Source organism: Salvelinus sp. IW2-2015, unplaced genomic scaffold, assembly GCF_002910315.2.
Source record: "Salvelinus sp. IW2-2015 unplaced genomic scaffold, ASM291031v2 Un_scaffold2120, whole genome shotgun sequence".
Classification (NCBI taxonomy): domain Eukaryota; kingdom Metazoa; phylum Chordata; class Actinopteri; order Salmoniformes; family Salmonidae; genus Salvelinus; species Salvelinus sp. IW2-2015.
The window spans coordinates 1-22,090 of NW_019943457.1; the positions used below are offsets into that span (position 1 = coordinate 1).

At 40.1% G+C, this 22,090-nt stretch overlaps 1 long non-coding RNA gene across 1 annotated transcript; it reads left to right on the top strand.

The window, feature by feature from the left end:
• The first annotated feature begins 10,813 nt into the window (after positions 1-10,813).
• LOC112073009 (uncharacterized) lies at positions 10,814-11,911 on the top strand. Its single transcript, XR_002894440.2, has 4 exons — positions 10,814-10,891; positions 11,010-11,304; positions 11,396-11,695; positions 11,808-11,911. It is a non-coding gene; the product is annotated as an uncharacterized lncRNA (long non-coding RNA).
• The last annotated feature ends 10,179 nt before the right edge of the window (positions 11,912-22,090 follow it).

A 22,090-nucleotide genomic window follows, 5' to 3' on the forward strand; every position in this document is an offset into this window, starting at 1 on the left:
TGGTAGCATACTCGTGCAATACTGAGTGTACAACAAGAAAATCTACTGAGATCAGGACAAACAGGGGTGGTACTTTGTGCCGTTACCTTCTAAATTTTTACTCATTTATAGCATAGGTAAGGCACTTATTATGTCTCATGATACAACCCATTGACACACCATCCAGAGTGTGTAGTAGGATTCTGTTCTGTTGCGAGCAGTTTGAGAGCCAGAATGCAGTGTTTTCACATTGCTGATGACCAAAGACCCGTCTTGGCTGATGTGAGATGCAGGGAGGTGACCCTGAGTTCCAGCTGAGACATCGCCTGACCGAGACAGACTGGACAGTGACTTTTGATCCAGAGTCCACTGGAATCGCTGCCCACCTCGAGAGAGGAGTGGGTGACACAGGAAGTGATACTGACTCACCCACTGCGACAAACACTTCCTCTATACCTCCTGAAAGAGAGGGAGAGGGAGAGAGATAGAGAGAGAGAGGAGGGAGGGAGGGAATTTGGTTGCAATATACTACTGTGTTAACGCAAATATGATGAATAATACATAGTTCCAAAAGTACCTGTAATTTCTGTGGTATAGCTGAGGACGTCCTCAACCTCTCCTTCAATCAGTTGACACCGCCACTTCCTGTGATGGTCTGTCTTCCTGACACCTCGGATGGTCAGCGTAAGAAGCAAGCAGATGAACGTTGGTCTGAAATCTCTCTCCCTGTAGCACTGTATTGGCCTCATTCACCCAATTCAGCTTTATTTCACAATGGTTGCATTGTGGACAAGGCCTGAGAATATATTCAGGTAACACTGGAGCTTGATATCCATCTCTGATGCTGTATTGGTGTCTGTTACCAGAGTAACTGGTAAAAAAAAATACATCTATGTGACAACACTCACTCAGACGTGTGTATAAAGACGGACAATTTAAGTTGATCATAAATGGTAACATACTGTTGAGAAGCTGAAGAGAAACATTTGAACTGGTAGCCCCATCTTCACAGGTGTAAACTCTTCCATCATCTATTTCAAGAGGTTGAATATGTAGAGAGCAGTCATYTCCCACTTTCAGTCGACTGGCTCTTCCTGAGTTTGGACCATCCGCTTTCACCTTGCCTGATAGTTCTAATTGGTTATGAAACCCATCTTTCACTATACTCCAGGTAACAGAGGAGCAGGAATTGATGTAGGATGTACCACATGGTAAACGCACACTGTCTCCAATTGAAGCAAAGATTCTTGTGGACCTACGGTCTTTTGAATAGTGTAAAAGCWAGTYTTACAACARTTCTCATAACAAAATCAATAGGGAATCAATAAATATTTGAMTTAAAATATGTTTWAAAAAAATCTAATGTTAAAGGAATCTTATTTACCAGATGACTGGAGTCCAAGTATAGCCTGTAAAAGCATGCAGAGACACAGTTTTAAGTACAGACACATCTCTCTGTCTTGGGATTTTCTTCTTTCTGTCACTSTCCTTTTGACAGTATGTGTTGTCATTCAGGAAATTACAAGTTRTCACTCATCTTCTCTTTTTTCACCAACTTCTAGAAATACCAGCCATCATGCCCTGGTATTTTTCAACCAAGTAGGCCTACTTTTTTTGCTCTTCCCCTTTCCATTCAGTTCTATTTTAAATCTTATGTTTTATAACCTAGCCTACAAACACAAGACTGTATGAAGCCAAAAAATAACGAACTGAGATAACCCATGCAGAAAATTATGGCATTTCCCACCAAAAGGATGTTATATAAATTCCATGACTGTAAAGAATATCCTACTATTCTCCCATATTACATTTATTAGATTTATTACATTTTTTCAGCCTGCTCATTGATTGATTTATTGAATTAAATCAGCATAGCAGGAAGAGGCTACATGTTGTGAATGGGGCCACGAGATCAACTGTTTCCCTACCGATCATACAGCAACATTCCCAAATGTATGTCATAATGACAGGGTCGCGCTGTTGGCTACGGTTGTACAGGTACCTATATGACGTCACCGTTTAACAACGCGGGAAAGACGTCCAGATGTTCGGATTGAACAAAGCTAAACTGGGCCTTGAACGTTGACCCGTGCGKGACAATTTCGAGTCAAACGCTCCGTTTCTTCGGCGCAAGGTCATGAAAATGAAAGGAACCAGTAAAAGGGCGGAAGAGAAGGGTGAGTTATTCCAACCATCTCAACATCTCAACAATTTCAGTATATGCAGTCACTAATCAATATTCAGTGTTGGAAAAAGTACCCAACTGTCATACTTGAGTAAAATACCATAATAGAAAATGACTCAAGTAAAAGTGAAAGTCACACAGGAAATCCACAGGAATTTACTATTTAAATTATACTTAAGTATCAAAAGTAAATGTAATTGCTAAAATATTACTAAGTATCAAAAAGTAAATGTAATGCTAACATATACTTAAGTATCAAAAGTAAAAGTAAAACCATTTAAAATTCCTTGTATTAAGCAAAACCAGATGGCATCATTTCTTGTTTTTTTAAATTTACGGATAGCCAGAGGCCACTCCAACACTTAGACATAATTTACAAACAAAGCATGTGTGTTTAGTAGTCCCCCAGATCAGAGGCAGTGAGGAGATGACCAAGGCTGATGTTCTTCTGTTTAGTGAGTTCCACCAATTCAGAGGCAGTAGGGATGACCAGGGGGATTTCTCTGTTAGGAGCTCCCCAGATCAGACAGTAGGAGACCAGGGATGTTCTCGTTTAGTGACGTCCCCCAGATCAGAGGCAGTAGGATGACCAGGAGTTTTCTCTTGGATAAAGTGCTTGAATTTGACCATTTTCTGTTGCTACTAAAGCAATCAAATATGCAACGAGTATTTTGGGTGTCAGGGAAAATGATGGTGTAAAAAGTACATTAATTTTCTTTTTGGAATGTAGTCGAAGTAAAAGTATAAAGTTTTCAAAAATATAATAGTAACATAAAGTGCAGATACCCCCAAAAAACTACTTAAGGAAAGCTTACTTTCAAGTATTTTACTTAATAACTTTACACCCCTGGCAAAATTTGAAAGATTTTGTCAAACCAATGCCCAATGTGTTGGCCTTCTCGTTTTTGCAGGTTACATCAGACATCAACAGGATAAACTGTGGCAAAAGTAAAAGTTCCTTTGGACCAATTGTTCTGTCTGAAAGAACCCTGTGTCGCCTTAATTTTCCTCTTTATTTAGGCTAAGCCGCTCCCTATGATCCATTCTTAGTATGGACCAGTACGAAAGAGGTTTGTTGCCGGCTCATCATTGGTTGTTTGCCTTCATTCAATCTCGTATTTCCATTGGCCTATTTACGGTATTTGCGCCCAAAGAGCAACCTTCATCTTCCACACCAATATCAAGATGCAAACACCTTTATACTCCCACTGTGATGATGCATTTCTGTTCATTATCTGTCTGTGGCTACATCTCCTCATTTATCCTCACACTTTCCTATTTTTTACTCTAGGTTTTACTTATATTGATTACATACACAATAGCCATCTGCTATCGAATAAACAACACACATATGCCTGATGTGATTATTTCATATCATACGCAGTCTCCTCTCCCATCTACTTTCTAGATTTGTGCTTCACCCAAACTCTGCAATGCCCGCTTCGCCACAGTCTTGCATGGAAATTGTAAGTTCCCACCTGTTTCAAGCCAGCTTGGAATCGATCATTAACTTCTAATTGTGTGTCCTCAGGTCCAGCTGCTGCCCACAGATTCTGATCCTCTGGCATACTCTATGTTTCTTTGAGGCACTTCGCCTAATAAGACCCTGTGTTCATATACATACATCATTATCTGTGTAGCGTTTTCTGGGTAGGAAGTCTTCAATCATCGTTTGAAGAGGGCATTACTGTCATCATATGATATCTGTTTTATCCTTGCTCATCTAAAATAGTCAGTATCTGATTGTCAATGGTCAACATGACAATAGAGAAGACGATTCCCCTGTATTACTGTTCGCCATCTTTCTTAGTGACCCAGCCACCAGTAGGCTACATCGGAACCGAACCACTGTGAAAGTTCACAGGACTCAATGTAACCCCTGTCATGAAGTGTGTGATATGATTTCCTCTGGTCTTTCTCTCTCCCTCCATCAGCCTGCGTGGTTGGAGACCCTCGCCATGTTCTCCTTCCCCAGGAACCCACCGGAATGTTCTGTGGAGTGGGGATAATAGGTGAGTATCTACCCTAGTTATAGGTCCTAGTTACTGTATGTCTACCTGTTATAGTTCTAGTTACGTATAGTTCACGGTGCTGACTTTTGCCCGTCGCCTGCAGCATATATCTCTCTATCCCGTCTTCTGGCTAGCAGAGTGACTTAGTACTTCGTGTAAACAAGAGGCCTAGCCGTGCGGCCCTACCAGCCCTTCTATTTTATTTCATACTGGCCCTTCGCGTGAGTTGGGTTTTTCCTTCATTCCACGTTGTTCACTCCCTTATTTTCGGTCTGGGTGAGGCCTTGGATAGATGAGTACTTTATTACTTTTATGGTTTATAGAGTTCGTTCCTATAGCTCCCTGGTAAAAAAACCGTCTTCTTCCTCTCTTGATATACCAAATACCTAATAACTAAACTTCTGTTAGGTTATTATGCTCGTCCAGGCTAGTAGTCACTTGAAACTAGTTTGTTATTATGGTTTGACTTTTCCAAAGATATATTATTGTCCACACAATGAATTATTCTTTATGCTATCACTTAACCTAAAGCCAGGTCACTTTCCTTAGCGGAGAGTGTCAAAGCGCGTTTCTCCCGGATAGCTATCCTGGACTAGTTGGTCAAAGTTTCCAGCTTTAATTCAGTCCCACTCGTGTTTTTTGTCTTACACATTGATGATTACAGTTAAATGTTATACAGTTTCTAAACATCAATAATGCTCAATCAATCCATAAATCATATGAACTATGCCAGATAATATTGCAAATCCTAAATGCGTTAAACACTTTCTAACAATTATTTTACTAAATTAGTAAAATAGTTCCAATTATCTTAAATGCTTCAGCCCCTTGGTCCACTTTCCTGTAATTTTGGTATTTCTTCACAGCAATTTATTGCTAGACCGAGACATGTCGTCATTCTTAATACTTATTCACCCAACCCGGCTGATTACTATATTACTTGTACATCTTGGCTGAGAGATACATCATTCTCATACTGTCTTCCTAACGCGGCTCACTCTCTTTTGTGGTGTGTCGCCCTTGTCTGTGTTATCAAGGGGTGTCTAGGGACCCTTGGTTCCAGTGTACGCTGGTCTGGCTTCACAAAGTTCAACCATGCAGGATTAGTGACCAATAAAGTTTACTTAGGCCAAAAATTGATCAAATTCTTCAAACTATCTGTACTAAGTCCAACAAAAGACGATACTTATGTGCAACTGAGTAAAGTTGTACCTACCTACTGTCTAATTCTCCATATAAAGTCTGTCTTAGTTCATCGTTCTCATGAGAATCATAGGTTCTGTCTCATGATCTTCTTTCCTCTTCTATATACCTTTTTGTACAGGGGGTTCCAATGCTGGGCATTTCACTCAATTTTAGGACCTTAGATTAATGCCTCCACAGCTTTGTTAAGACCTCAGCTGAGTGCTCCACAGCCATAACTCAAGCTTCCTGTTCCAATCTAGAGTCATGCAAACACTTCTGCCCCACATTGCTGTTTTTGTGTTTGCTGCTGGCGGTATTGAGCTTATTATTTGATCATCACCCACCTTCGACGATCTTTCATCCCACTCTTCGTGTTTCCAGATCTCTACGCAAAGTCAGCAGTGAGAAGTCTATGATGCGGTATCATTCTCTGCTTTCCCCTGTGTCCACGTTCTCTGCAGTGTAGTCCAGGCGCTGTTCCAAGAGTCCCAATCAGCGTGTGCGATGCCCTGTGTTGTTTCCCCACTCTAGATGGAGTGGGCAGATCCCTTTGGGCTTTTGTCACAATATCATCACCCCTAGTTATTAGTTCAACATGTACAACTCTTACCCTAGTTATAGGTTTAGAATCTCACCTCTTTAAGGCTCCTATGTTTGGTCTACCACTACTCTCAATAAGTATCTACTAATTTACCCTCATGTGTCTCAATCACCCTCGATTACCTCTCTTAATAATTGCTCTACTCTACTGTATAGGTCTACCTTATCCTTGTTAATTTACTTCTACCCTCTAATTTATAGGTCCTATGTTATGTCTCCTAGTTATTTCTCTACTCGCGACTTGACATACTATACTAGTTACATCAATGGTCCCTATGTATGTCTACCTAGTTATAGTCCTAATGTTATGTCTACCGAGTTATAGGTCCCTCTATACATGTTATGTCCCTACCCTATTCATAGGTTTTCATCCTCTCCCCTTCCTCTCGTCTTACGTGGTTAGATTAGATCGAAACACCTCTTATATATAGCTCTAGTACCATAACATAGACCTTGAAAACCTAGGCTATGACCCATCTAACACATGAAGAGCACCTCTAACTAGCGATATCAGACGCCTTTAAAATGATAACTACACGATACGGTCCTCACTACCATATAACATAGAACCTATAACTAGCTAGACCATAACATAGGACCTATAACTAGGTAGACATCATAGCTAATAACTAGTAGAAAAACCATATAACTAGTAGAATCATATCATTAGACCTATAACTAGGTAACAACATAGGACCTATAACTAGGTAGACCAACAGAACATAGAACTATAACTTAGGTAGACTTATAACATAGAACCATAAACTAGGTAGACTATACAGTAACATGAACCTATAACTAGTAAAGATATTGTGACAAAAAGCCCAAAAGGATCTGCCCCCACTCCCATCTAGAAGTTGAGGACAACACCACAGGGCATCCATGGGACCTCTTGGAACCATGGACTACACCTGCAGGAAACTGGACAACAGGGGGAAGCAGAAAGAGAACCCATCATAGACTTGCTCACTGCTGACTCTGACACACCACCTCCAGTGGGAAGAAACAACCAGCTGTATCATCCAAGTAGAATTCAGCCAGCAGCAACACAAAAACAGCAAATGTGGGCAGAAGTGTTGCATACCTAGATTGGAACAGGAAGCTGAGTTTGGCTGGGAGCACTAGCTGAGGTCTAAAAGCTTGGAGCATTAACTAAGGTCTAAAATTTGAGTTGAAAATGCCCAGCCACCCTTGGAAACCCCCCTGTACAAAAAAGGTATAATAAAGAGAACAGAGATTCATGAGAGAACTATGATTACTCCACTGACATAATAAGGACAGACTTCATAGGGAGAATATCATAGGTAAAATTTACTATGCACTATACTCCTTTTGTTGGACTAGTACCAATATTTGAGAATTTTGGATCATTTTGCCTAAGTACTTATTGGGTCACTATCTGCCTGGTTGAAACTTTGTGAAGCCAAGACCGCGTCACTAAACACAGGGGTTCTAGACACCCCATTGAATCACAGACAAAAGCGAGGCGACCACCACAGTGAGACATCAGCTACAGAAGTGATTAACCAAATACAAGGAAAAACAGCCAACATACCAGCCCCAATATGGAGTCTATACCACAGGGTTGGAAGTGAATAGTATAAAATATTTTGATCGGAATCTAGCATATATGCTGTGAGAATACCAATTCAGGAAAGTGACCAACGGGGATCAGCATTTAAAGATAATTGAACTATTTTACTTATTAGTAAATATTGTTAGAATGTAACCGCATTTAAGGATTGTTGCCAATATTATCTGGCATAAAGCATTAATGATTAGGATTGATTGAGATTATTGATTATTAGAACTGTATAACCATTTTAACTGTTAATATCATGTGTAAGACAAAAAAACAGAGTGGGACTGAATAAAAGCTGGAAACTTTGACAACCATAGGCCAGGATAGCTAATCCGAAAAACGCCTTGACACTCTCGCTAAACGGAAAGTGACCCTGCTTTAGCGTTAAAGTGATAGCACTAAAGAATTAAATCATTGTGTGGACAATAATATATCTTGGAAAAGTCAAACATTATAACAAACTAGTTTCCAAAGGACTACAGCTGACGAGCATAATAAACTAAACATAAAGTTTAGTTTATTAGTATTGTATACAAGAGAGGAAGAGACGATAAGGGAGTATAGAAGAATCTATAAACATAAAGTAAATAAAGTACTCATCTATCCAGCCTCACCCCAGACCGGAAAATAAGAGTGAGTGACAAGTGAATGAAGCAAAAACCCAACTCACGCGAAGGGCACAGTATAAAAAATAGAAGGGCTGTAAGGCGCACCCGGCTAGCCCTTGTTACACCGAGAGATAACTAAAGTACTCTGCCTAGCAGAGGACGGGATAGAGGCTTTGCTGCAGGCGACGGGGCAAAAGTCACACCGTGACACTAACAGTACATTTAGAAACCTATAACTAGGTAGACATAACATAGGATCTATAACTAGGTAGACATAACATACGGCTACTCACCTATTCATCCCCACTCCACAGAACATTCCGGTGGAGTTCCTGGGGAAGAGAACATGGCGAGGGTCTCCAAACAACCAGGCTGATGGAGGGAGAGAGAAAGAACCAGAGGAAATCATATCACACACTTCCATGACAGGGGTTACATTTTGAGTTCCTGTGAACTTTCACAGTGGTTCGGTCGATGTAGCTAGGCCTACTGTGCTGTACACTAGAAAGATGGCCGAACAGTATACAGGGGAATCGTCTCAGATACTGACTTTTTAGATGAGCAAGGGATAAAACAGATATCATATGATGACAGTCATGCCATCTTCAAACGATGATGAAGACTTCCCTACCCAGAACTCCCATGACCATGTAACCAGCTATGACAGCCAAGAACAGTATGCAGCAGATCAGATCTGTGCAGCTCCTGAAATGATACAAATAAATTAAATCAGCTGATTCAGATACTTGAACAAGGTGGACTTAATCCACATGACAGCAAGCTAGCATGTCCGCATTCAAAAGAGTTGTACACAAATCTAAGATGTGATTTTGTATGTGTGCTTCTGCATTTGCTGTGATTTTAGCAGTGCTTTTTTATCTATGCTAATAAAAAATAGAAACGGTATGTATATGTCCCAAGTTTCAACCTATACAGACCCTGGATAAAGGTACTGCCCTAGTGTAGGGAATAGGTTGCTCTTTGGGACGCAAACCGTAAATAGGCCAAATGGAAATCGAGATTGAATGAAGGCAAACAACCAATGATGAGCCGGCACAAACCTCTTTCGTACTGGTCCACTGAAGAATGGATCATAGGGAGCGGCATAGCCTAAAATAAAAGAGGACAAATTAAGCCCACAGGGTTCTTTCAGACAGAACATTGGTCAAAGGACTTTTACTTTTGCACCAGTTTATCACTGTTGATGTCTGATGTAACTGCAAAAACGAGAAGGCCAACAACATTGGCATTGGTTTGACAAAATAATTTCAAATATTGACAGGGTTGTAAAGTACTTAAGTAAAAATACTTGAAAGTACTTCTTAAGTAGTTTTTTGGGGTCTGCACTTTATGTTACTATTTATATTTTTTGAAAACTTTTACTTTTACTTCACTACATTCCAAAAGAAAATAATGTACTTTTTACACCATATATTTTCCCTGGCACCCAAAAGTACTCGTTGCATTTTGAATGCTTAGTAGCACAGAAAATGGTCCAATTCAAGCACTTATCAAGAGAACATCCCTGGTCATCCCTACTGCCTCTGATCTGGTGGACTCACTAAACAGAGAACATCCCTGGTCATCCTACTGCCTCTGATCTGGGGGACTCACTAAACACACATGCTTTGTTTGTAAATTATGTCTAAGTGTTGGAGTGTGCCCCTGGCTATCCGTAAATTTAAAAAACAAGAAAATTATGCCATCTGGTTTGCTTAATACAAGGAATTTTAAATGGTTAATACTTTTACTTTTGATACTTAAGTATATTTTAGGCAATTACATTTACTTTGATACTTAAGTATATTTAAATAGTTATTTCCTGTGTGACTTTCACTTTTACTTGAGTCATTTTCTATTATGGTATTTTACTCAAGTATGACAGTTGGGTACTTTTTCCAACACTGAATATTGATTATTGACTGCAATACTGAAATTGTTGAGATGTTGAGATGGTTGGAAATCACCCTTCTCTTCCGCCTTTTACTGGTTCCTTTCATTTTCATGACCTTGCGCGAAGAAACGGAGCGTTTGACTCGAAATTGTCGCGCACGGGTCAACGTTCAAGGCCCAGTTTAGCTTTGTTCAATCCGAACATCTGGACGTCTTTCCCGCGTTGATAACGGTGACGTCATATAGGTACCTGTACAACCGTAGCCAACAGCGCGACCCTGTCATTATGACATACATTTGGAATGTTGCTGTATGATCGGTAGGGAAACAGTTGATCTCGTGGCCCCATTCACAACATGTAGCCTCTTCCTGCTATGCTGATTTAATTCAATAAATCAATCAATGAGCAGGCTGAATTTTTAATAAATCTAATAATGTAATATGGGAGAATAGTAGGATATTCTTTACAGTCATGGAATTTATATAACATCCTTTGGTGGGAAATGCCATAATTTTTGCATAGTTTATCTCAGTTCGTAATTTTTCACTTCATACAGTCTTGTGTTGTAGGTAGGTTATAAAACATAAGATTTAAAATAGAACTGAATGGAAAGGGGAAGAGCAAAAAAAGTAGGCTACTTGTTTGAAAAATACCAGGGCATGTTGGCTGGTATTTCTAGAAGTTGAAAAAAGAGAAGATGAGTGAAACTTGTAATTTCCTGAATGACAACACATACTGTCAAAAGGAAGTGACAGAAAGAAGAAAATCCAAGACAGAGAAATGTGTCTGTACTTAAAACTGTGTCTCTGCATGCTTTTACAGCTATACTTGGACTCCAGTCATCTGGTAAATAAGATTCCTTTAACATTAGATTTTTTTAAAAACATATTTTAATCAAATATTTATTGATTCCCATTGATTTTGTTATGAGAATGTTGTAAACTGCTTTTACACTATTCAAAAGACCGTAGGTCCACAAGAATCTTTGCTTCAATTGGAGACAGTGTGCGTTTACCATGTGGTACATCCTACATCAATTCCTGCTCCTCTGTTACCTGGAGTATAGTGAAAGATGGGTTTCATAACCAATTAGAACTATCAGGCAAGGTGAAAGCGGATGGTCCAAACTCAGGAAGAGCCAGTCGACTGAAAGTGGGAATGACTGCTCTCTACATATTCCTCTTGAAATAGATGATGGAAGAGTTTACACCTGTGAAGATGGGCTACCAGTTCAAATGTTTCTCTTCAGCTTCTCAACAGTATGTTACCATTTATGATCAACTAAATTGTCCGTCTTTATACACACTATTTCTGAGTGAGTGTTGTCACCATGATGTTATTTTTTACCAGTTACTCTGGTAACAGACACCAATACAGCACCAGAGATGGATATCAAGCTCCAGTGTTACCTGAATATATTCTCAGGCCTTGTCCCACAATGCAACCATAGTGAAATAAAGCTGAATTGGCTGAATGAGGCCAATACAGTGCTACAGGGAGAGAGATTTCAGACCCAACGTTCATCTGATTGCTTCTCTACGCTGACCATCCGAGGTGTCAGGAAGACAGACCATCACAGGAAGTGGCGGTGTCAACTGATTGAAGGAGAGGTTGTGAGGACGTCCCTCAGCTATACCACAGAAATTACAGGTACTTTTGGAACTATGTATTATTGCATCATATTGCGTTAACACAGTAGTATATTGCACCAAATTCCCCTCCCTCCTCTCTCTCTATCTCTCTCCCTCTCCCTCTCTTTCAGGAGGTATAAGAGAAGTGTTTGTCGCAGTGGGTGAGTCAGTATCACTATTCCCTGTGTCACCCACTCCTCTTCGAGGTGGGCAGCAGATTCCAGTGGACTCTGGGTCAAAGTCTGCATGTCTCAGTCGTCTCAGCTGCATGGCTCCGCTGCTCTAGGCTGATCTCAAGCAACTAGTCGATGCTTCTAGCCAAGACGGGTCTTTCGAGTCAGCAGATGTGAAAACACTGCATTCTGGGCTCTACAACTGCTCGCAACAGAACAGAATCCTACTACACACTCTGGATGGTGAGTGTCAATGGTTGTATCATTGAGACATAAATAAGTGCCTTACACTACGTATAAACTTAGTAAATTAGGGTAACGGCACAAAGTAACACACTGCTTTGTCCTGATATCAAGTAGATCTTCTTCTTGTTCTACTGCAGTATCTGCAGAGTATGCTACCACAGGCAGAAACAATCTCACCCTGACCTGCTCACTCACCTGTGTGGAAGATTGTGGAGACTTCCATTTATCCTGGATTCACAGTGGCCAGGATGGGTTGCAGAGTGGCCCTATAGGACAGAACAACACCGTCAGCTCCAAACTCTTCCTCCCTGACCGCCAGGGCACAGAGAAGATAGCCTGCGCCGTGCTCAGAGAGGGGGTTGAAATGGCTGTAAAGGAGTGGACCATCCAGAGAGGTAAGACTTTTGAAAGTAGTTTGGAACAATGCATAGCCATGATCTGTGTTGAGGCTGTATTCTTTCATTACTATGATGTTGTGATAAGATATTGAGTTGTAATACAGTATCTGTGACTTTATACGTMTTTGCAAATAGGTCATGTTCTACCTGCAGTGKTATGGTCAGTCCTTCTGCTRCTGCTGCTCTGTGCTGTTGGAGGGGGCGTGTATTGGAAGAGGCAGGGCAAGGGAAGTGCCGCTGGTACGTATGTGTTCACTGGTTAGATGGTGTGTGTTCCAAACTGCAATTTGGATGTTGCATCCTTGATTAAACGTACAGTAATGAACAGCAGTGAAAAGGAAAGACATATCAGAATTAAATTCATGAGAAATAAAGCTGACATTTGTCCCTCTTTGCCTATAGAAGGAGAACAGCAGACCCCTGTTGAAATGGTAACGATTCAGTAAAACACAACTATGTCATTCACTAACAAGTCAAGCCCAAATGAGTACGCCTACAACGTGACATCAAATTTACTAAATGTCTTCTAACCCTTTTACCATGTTGGTGAACTAAATTCAACTGGTTTTACACATTCCATCTTTTCTTCGCAGACTCATTTCTATGAGGAGATTCAAGATCAACCAATTCAACCTTCCGGAGTAACCAACAACAGTTTCTATGATCTTCTGCAGGCTGTGAACTGAGTGTAATGTCATGTCCTCTGTCTTTAGGCTATTAGTTGAGTTTTAAATCTAATTTGTCTACTTTGTACGTTGCATTGTTTTGTGGTTTGGATTTTCCTTGATATTTTGGAACATTATAAGTGTCACCATGACATCAAGTCTATGCAGGTTGTTTTTTATGATGCAAATAAATTCATAAAAAGAAAATACCCTCTATAGAATATCACCAGTTACCACAGTAAAAGAAACGACATAAGTTGGTTGCAAACACATTCAGTCTGACTCCTCAGTGTGGGGGTTGATGGCTAAGTCACCCACCTCCTGTCTTGAAAATCCTCTGCTGACTTTCACATCCCACATGAAACCTGGTAGCTTCTCTTCAGCACTGTAAAACTGTAGATGTATGGGACTGTGACAAGACACATAATACATGAGAGTGAACAGATACGTGTGTTTATTTAATACAGGATGGCAGTGTGTGAGCATTAGCAATACAAGTAAAACCCCCAGAACAGCATGTCTCTGTCTGGAACAGCTCCCAACTACACATCCTGTGGTGTAGAAAAGCATCAGCAACGTTCCACCATGGGGTCACAAATAAAGGAACATGTCCAATCAAATCAAGCTAAATACAATTGGTCACCTCATCCATTTGATTATTTCACAACTAAGATTGTTATTGTGTAATACTATGTAGGCTATACCAGGGGTTGAAAGACAAGTGTGTGAATATCATAAAAAAGCATTTCCAGATGTTTTGTGGATGGTTCAGTAAGACATGGTGTGTTGACTGAAAGAGGATTATTCTTTTCACTGGCATTGAACTGAAAGAAATAAAACATAAATACATTTGAATTAAATGTTAATTGTTTACAGAACTGAAGTTGTTAGAAACAACATTTGAACCTGGACTCAGACAGTGACCAGAAGCTAGATTCAATCCAGATCGCGAAAGATCCGCATTTTAGTGTGCTTGATGTTTAGTGTGCTTGATGTCAATAGGATGTTTCCTATTGAGCTGACATATGCATTTTACCGTGAGTGCTATCTCCGCGAACCAGGTAGCATTGCCTTTAAATGCCAATCGTGCTGTAAGCGGATCTACTGTGGTTCCGGATTGAATCGAGGCCCAGGTTAAATTTTCTTTTACAAAAATATTGTGTAAAAAAACTCACAAGTGCATAGGTTGTCCTTCTGGTCAAACTCTGCAAGGGAATACAGAAAATTGGATCCCATTGCTGTGAAAAAAATAGATGAAGACGTTATTTAGATGGACCAGGAGCACTCTGAGCACATTCAGGATGAGACATAATCAACGGGCTTACCAGGGTCTTGTACTTCTTCATAAGTATTACAGTTACACTCATCTGAGAAAGAGAGAGGCAGATTCACAATACAATAATAGTGTGTGTTTCAAACATTTAGCCTTACTTTACCAGGTCAATATAAACGGAGTAGTGTCCGTACATACCGGAGTGTCTGCGGCGTCTGAGGCAAAGGATCAATCCCAGCGTAAGAGCCATTATGACAATCACACACATGGATGAAGCCGCTATAGTAGCCGTTCCAACTGTAGTAGTCCCAACTGTCTCTGGACTCTGACTGGCACTAACTGCTGAGTAGAGCAGCAATATAATATGATGACAGTCATTCATGGTCTCATTTGATTGAACTGAGTGTAAAGCCTGTCGTGTGTCTCTTGTCCTCTAAACCCAGTGGTGATAAATATGTCCACAAATATATTCAGTCGAATTGTTATTTTAATAAATAAAATACACAAGTAAGACAAAAACATTGTACACCTACCAGGGTTTGCTAGTTTAGTTGTGTGAAAGTCCTAACAACCAGGTTCTCCTCTTCCTGTTCTGTTTCAATGGTAGAAAAGGATCCTTATAGAACATCAAATTGCTATTGCAATGGTTGACAAATACAGATACAGTGCATTCGGAAAGTATTCAGACCCTTGTCGTTTTCCACATATTTTGTTACGTTACAGCCTTATTCTAAAATGTATAAAATAGTTTATTTCCCTCATCAATCTACACACAATACCCCATTAGGACAAAGCAAAAACAATTTTTTTGAAATGTTTGCAAATTCATAAAAAATCAAAAACGGAAATATCACATTTACATAACTATTCAGACGCTTTACTCAGTACTTTGTGGAAGCACCTTTGGCAGCAACAATAGCCTTGAGTCTTTGGTATGGCGCTACAAGCTTGGCACACCTGTATTTGAGTTTCTCCCATTCTTCTTTGCAGATCCTCTCAAGCCGTCAGGTTGAATGGGGAGCGTAGCTGCACAGCTATTTTCAGGTCTCTCCAGACATGTTAGATCGGGTTTAAGTCCGTGCTCTGGCTGTGCCACTCAAGGACATTCTGAGACTTGGTTTTTGCTCTGACTTGCACTGTCACTGTGGACTTCATTGGCGATTTTAGCATGTAAATCTTGATGGGCCAACAAAAAAAAGAAGTGGGATGCATGCCAGCAAAGCCACTACACAACACAACACTAAATAATACATTAATTGCACTATAACAGGGACAAACGGTGCCCACAACCTGTTAGGGCCTACAAGCTGTCCCAACAGCAGAGTCCCAACAGCAGTCCCAACACCTTACCACGGCTACACCTGGTTATCAGCAGAGCCTTGTCTGGCAGTGAAACAGTTGATTCAGCCACATTTACTGTCTTTAAAAAACATAGCTGATATGGCTGACTTGCTTAAACAACTGTGAATTCTACTGACAATTGATATGTACAAACTAGGGCATAAGGGCACGACAAGTGGATAAGAGTCAATCCGTAATTTCGATTAAGACAATGAGCGAGCTAGAACGGACGTAGTCAATATAACTATTTGTTCAGCACTTTTAAAATGTACAGTGACAGAATTCAGAACATTGGCCGTTCTTACAGTGATCTCCCTGTACACCAAGTCAGAACCGTAGGATAAATAAAGGGGCATATAAGCAGACAATGAAAGTTCTTACAAAATTAGATGATTACATTTTAAAGGCTACATGTGCGCCACCAAGTGCGAAATTAAGAGGTGAAAATATACCAAATTATTAGTATGAGGCACATGGGCTACTAACAGTACTACACAACATACAGTGTACTACTTTCTAAGCTACACTATACATATCTCCCTGGCATATTACATAATTTATGCAACAGCATACAAGACATTTCTGGACTCAGCTTGTTGTGCTGTGCTCACCTGAACAGGAAGGTGGCCCAGCGGTCCTTCGTGGACATATCGTGGACAGAACTTATTTTCACAGTCATAGCTCGTTTTTCCAGAGTTCCCAGTTGTCTTTAACAGATTTTGCAAATCCGAGTTAACAGTTGTTTTGAGCGCGGCACAAATCATGCTTCATTGACAGCATGGCCAATGTTGAACATTTATAATTTTAGTAGGAAGAGAGACCATTAATCTTAGACTTGGCACCACACAGCCACTCCACTGAATAGCAGGCAAATGATTGTTTTCCAATGCTTACAGTCAGCGATTTCCAACTTGTTGTGTAATGTGTATTTCCAATGGCCGATGAGTACTGATATGTTTTATTGATAATTTCTCTTCATTATTTATCTTCATATGACAAAGATAAAAAATGAATGACTGGTCGCCACTGGGGACTTTATATAGACAGGTGTGCGCCTTTCCAAATCATGTACAATCAATTGAATTTACCACAGGTGGACTCCAATCAAGTTGTAGAAACAGTCAAGGATGATCAATGGAAACAGGATACACCTGAGCGCAATTTTGGGTCTCATAGCAAAGGGTCTAAATACTGTGTAAATAATGTATTTATGTTTATGTTTTTTTATACATTTGCAAAAAATTCTAAAAACCTGTTTTCACTTTGTCATTATGGGGAATTGTGTGTAGATTGATGAGGAAACAAAACAATTTTAACAATTTAGAATAAGGCTGTAACATAACAAAATGTGGAAAAAGTCAAGGGGTCTGAATACTTTCCGAATGCACTGTAATTACGAATAAGAATGTACTAGCACATACTGACCTTTAACCTGTAGCTTGACCTCAAAGCAGCGTTCATTTTGTCCCATCTGCAACCTACATCTGTACCATTGGCTGTGACTGTACTCCACCATGGAGAAAGCCAAAGATGCATCTCCTGAACTGAGATTCCCTCCAAAGCTCATCTTTTTCCTAGGAATGTTTGGTTGGAGATATATGTAGGGTATTGAAGTATTTGGATCTCACTGTCTCCCTTGATCTCTGCCCAGGACACCGATGATATCTGGGGCTTTCCTGTTGTCATGTTCAACAGGCAAGGCAGGGTAGCTATCCCGTTGGGTGCTGCCATAACTGAAGGTAGGATTTTGCATTCTTTGGAGGAGAAGAGAGGCTTACTCAAACAAGTTTGACTCTATTTTTTTTACACTTACATAGAAAGAAAGGGAATATATAATTTTCCTTTCACTTTTAGAGTGATGTTTTTCACCATGACACAACTCCATCCCTGCCAGACCTTGCAACTATAAAGCCCTTCGTCAGATTTCCTTACATCTCTTAGAGACAGGGACAGGTTTCCAGCCACCACAACATCCGCTCCCGACTCGAAGGCCACACGTTCTGATTTATGGGCCACAGATGGATCATCAGGCCACACCAAGATGTCCTCAGGTTTAAGTGAAAGTTTTGTCATTTCACTCTGGTTGCTGAATCTCTGCGGATTGATGTGAAACAGGGGAGGACAGCTACCTCTTCCTGAGTAGCTGTGATGAATTGTGGCGCCTCTACATGAGAACAAGACTCAGTTCCTGGGAAATTATGAAAAAAAGAGATCAAATTAGCATTATGAACTTTTGAAATATGCATACTGCTCTAAAAATCACTTTCAGATAATTAAATCAAGTGCAATTTAATCAGAATGAGTCCTCACCAGCACACTGTGTTGTGATGAGCAACAGAAGTATTGATAACCCGTGTGACTGAAACAGTGCCATTATCCATGTGAGTGGGTGAAGTTCCTTATCAAGTTAGTCTCTCATCTCAGACCCCAATCTCGTTCTCCAAGGCTAGTTTCTATATGGGTCATGAATACACATTTGCGGGGAAACATTTATTGACTTCCCACATAAAAATATTGTTGTTTTGAAGATTATATGTTTAACAGTGCCATCTAGTGTCAAGGACTGAGACAAGTTATTTGCTTAAAAAATATACATATAAATTATACATATATTTAAACAGGCAAAAAAGTAAAGAAGAAATTCTTATTTACAATGACGGCCTACCCCAGTCAAACGGATGCTGCTGGCCAATTGTGCACCACCCTATGGGACTCCCAATCAGAGCCAGATGTGATACAACCTGGATCCGAACCAGGGAGTGTAGTGACACCCTCATGCACTGAGATGCAGTGCCTTTGACCCTGTGCCACACAGGAGCCCTGTAATTTTCACATTTATCCAATTAGTTCTACAATACTTAGCCTAACCGTACTGTTACATGTTACAACCCGAGTGGCGCAGTGGTCTAAGACAGTGCAAGAGGCATCACTGCAGTATCTGGCTCAAATCCAGGCTGCATCACATCCGGCTGTAATTGGGAGTCCCGTAGGGTTGCGCACAATTGGCCGAGGTAGGCCGTCATTGTAAATAAGAATTTGTTCTTAACTGACTTGCCTAGCTAAATAAAAAATAATTATATGCATTCCTTCCTTGTACCTTAAGTAATATGGGGTAGACTAGTGGTTAGAGCGTTGGACTATTAACCGAAAGGTTGCAGGTTCAAATCCCTGAGCTGACAAGGTACAAAACTGCRGTCACTGAAAATAAGAATTCTTCTTAACTGACTTGCCTAGTTCAATAAAAGGTAGAAAAGTGCTTACACATTTTGCTGAAAGGACTTGAATAGTTTTTTTATATGTCGACAATAATGTAGTGTGCAGTGTTTATGTGGTAGCCTAGTCTAGCGTATGTCAAATGCAAACCCCCTAGTTCATTGTCCCCTCCATAGACTCTCTTTGTTCTCTGTCTGTTCCGTCTGCTGTGAGTGGATGTGAGAGGGGAACTCAGCAAATGACCACACTCTAACTTTAACTCCCCACACTTCCTCTTCTGTCACAAAATACAGATACATACTTTACACTTTCAGTGTTCATGACACAACACCCAGCAACCCKTGGTCCCTTTGACTACTCTATGATCCACCAAATAACAGCAGATTGACATGGACAAACATTTGCAAGGTAAGTCTCTGTGTCATATGTCTCATCTCACGCTGTCCGTCCGTCTGTCTGTCTTTCTGTCTGTCTGTCGATATGCACTCCACAGATTTTATAAACAATTTATTAAAGAAATAAAGTGTTATAGCTAAATCAATCAATTAAATCAAATCTGTTAGCATTAGTTATATCCTGTGAATGTGTGAGGGTTGTGTGGATAGATCACCAACAAGGAAGTAAGTAATAACATGTTTTCTGAGTTGATCCTCATATCATTTCAGGAGGGAAAGCATTTGGATTCCTCAAGTCTCAGCAGGATGTGAAACTGAACTCCATCAATGAGGTCAGTTGTTCATCTGTCTATAAATGTTATTATGGTAGTATTATCTAGCTATAGTATTATTGGCATCTTATTATCTATGTACACTATACAGTGGCGATTTTAGCATGTAAATCTTGGTGAGGGAAAATAAAATTGTGGGATGCATGCCAGAAAAGCCATTACACAACACTAAACAATATATGAATTGCATAATATCACAGCTAAACTTGGCTATCAGCTGAGCCTTGTCTGYCAGCGAAACAGTACATTCAGCATCATTTACTGCCTTCAAAAAACTATCTATATATGGCTGACTTGCTTAAACAAATGTGGTTTCTACTGTCAATTGAGATGTACAAACTATGGCATAAAGGGACGACAAGTAGATAAGAGGCAATCCGTAATTTTGATTAAGACATTAATGAGTTGAGCTAGGATGGATGTAGTCGATATAAATGTTTGTTCAGCACTTTTTAATTGTACAGCGACAGAATTCAGAACATGGGCCGTTCTTACAGTGCTCTCCATGTACACCAAGTCAGAACCGTAGGATAAAATAATAATCGATGACTACATTTATCAAAAACAGGTTATAGGCTACATGTGCACCACCAAGTCAGAACAATGTTTTAAATTATTAGTGTGAGGCACATGGGCTACTAAGATCTTACTACACAACATACACTTACTATTACTTTCTTAGCTACAGTATACATATCTCCCTGGCATATTACATCAATTATGCAGCAGCATACAAGACATTTTGGACTCACCTTGTTGTGCTGTGCTCACTTGAACAGGAAGGTGGCCCAGCGGTCCTTTGTCGATATATTTTGTCATTAAACTTTGTCATCAAAGTCTGGCATTCTCTAAATTTATGGTGCTTTCACGACAACTGGGAACTTGGGAAAATCATGATGACAACAGTGATCTTCAGGTCGTAGCTCTAGAACGAGGGCCGAGTTCCCGATTTACAATTCTGAGTTGGAAGAAAGTTCAAAACTTATTTTCCCAGTCGTAGCTTGTTTTTCCCAGATTTTCGAGTTGTCTTGAACTCACTAAAGTCAGATTTTGCAGTTCCAAGTTAACAGTTGTTTTGAGCGCGGCACGATGTTTCTTTGATAATGATTGGTTTGGAATGCTTGCAGTTAGCCACTGATTCCTTCCAAAACACTCATTGTTGAATTTGCGATTCCCAACTTGTTGTGTAATGTTTATGTCCAATGGGCGATGAGTACTGATACGTTTTATCTATAATTTCTCTTCATTATTTATCTTCACAAGACAAGGATTAAAAAGGATTTGCCAGTACATTGTCGACTTGATTCATGATGGTGACTGCTAGCTAAGATTTTGAAAGTATGATGTTGACATGATCAGTCTAATCAAAGCTACTGTAGATATAACGTGATTTGACGTCATTGTATCTGTGGCCAATGACCGTGAGTCTACTTGGTTGGGCACTTCTAATGTAACTCTATGGCAGCACCCAAGGGCTTGAATTTTTGAGCTCTACCCTTAGACTTGGCGGTGACGTAGTGTTCCCATGAGTGACAGAACACTGAGCCAATCACGGCGCAACACTCTATATTTTCTGCTGGCTTGCCCCACCAACACAGAAAGCACTGAACTAGGCTGAAACACCTGCATTTTGGAGCTGCCTTACTCAAGAAAACAAAAGAAGACCATGTTTGTATGCGGCTTTAAATTATATGTTTTTTTTTTTTACATTGTTGGCAAACTGATATGTGACACGTATTAATACCAAAATAACAAGCGAAACAGGCAACCCCACAATTATTTTTTTGGTGCAAAAAATGTGGGGCTCAAAACAGGTGGGGCCCTGCTCCTGATTGACTGGTCGCCACTGAGGACTTATTATAGACAGTTGTGTGCCTTTCCAAATCATGTCCAATCAATTGAATTTACCACAGGTGGACTCCAATCAAGTTGTAGAAACATCTCAAGGATGATCAATGGAAACAGGATACACCTGAGCTCAATTTAGAGTCTCATAACAAAGGGTCTGAATACTTATGTAAATAATGTATTTCTGTTTTGTTTTTTTGCAAACATTTCTAAAAACCTGTTTTCACTTTGTCATTATGGGGACAAATGTATCAATTCTTGGATGGGTACTTCTAATGTAACTCTATGGCAGCACCCAAGGGGCTTGAATTTTCAAGCTCTACCTTTAGACTTGACAGTAATGTAGTGTCCCCATGAGTGACAGAACACTGAACTAATCATGGTGCAACGCTTCGTATTTTCTGCTGGCTGCCCAACCACCACAGAAAGCCCTGAGCTAGGCTGAAACATCTGCATTTTGGAGCTGCCTTACTCAAGAAAACAAAAAAGAGACCATGTTATTAACTCCATGATATATCTTATATATCTAT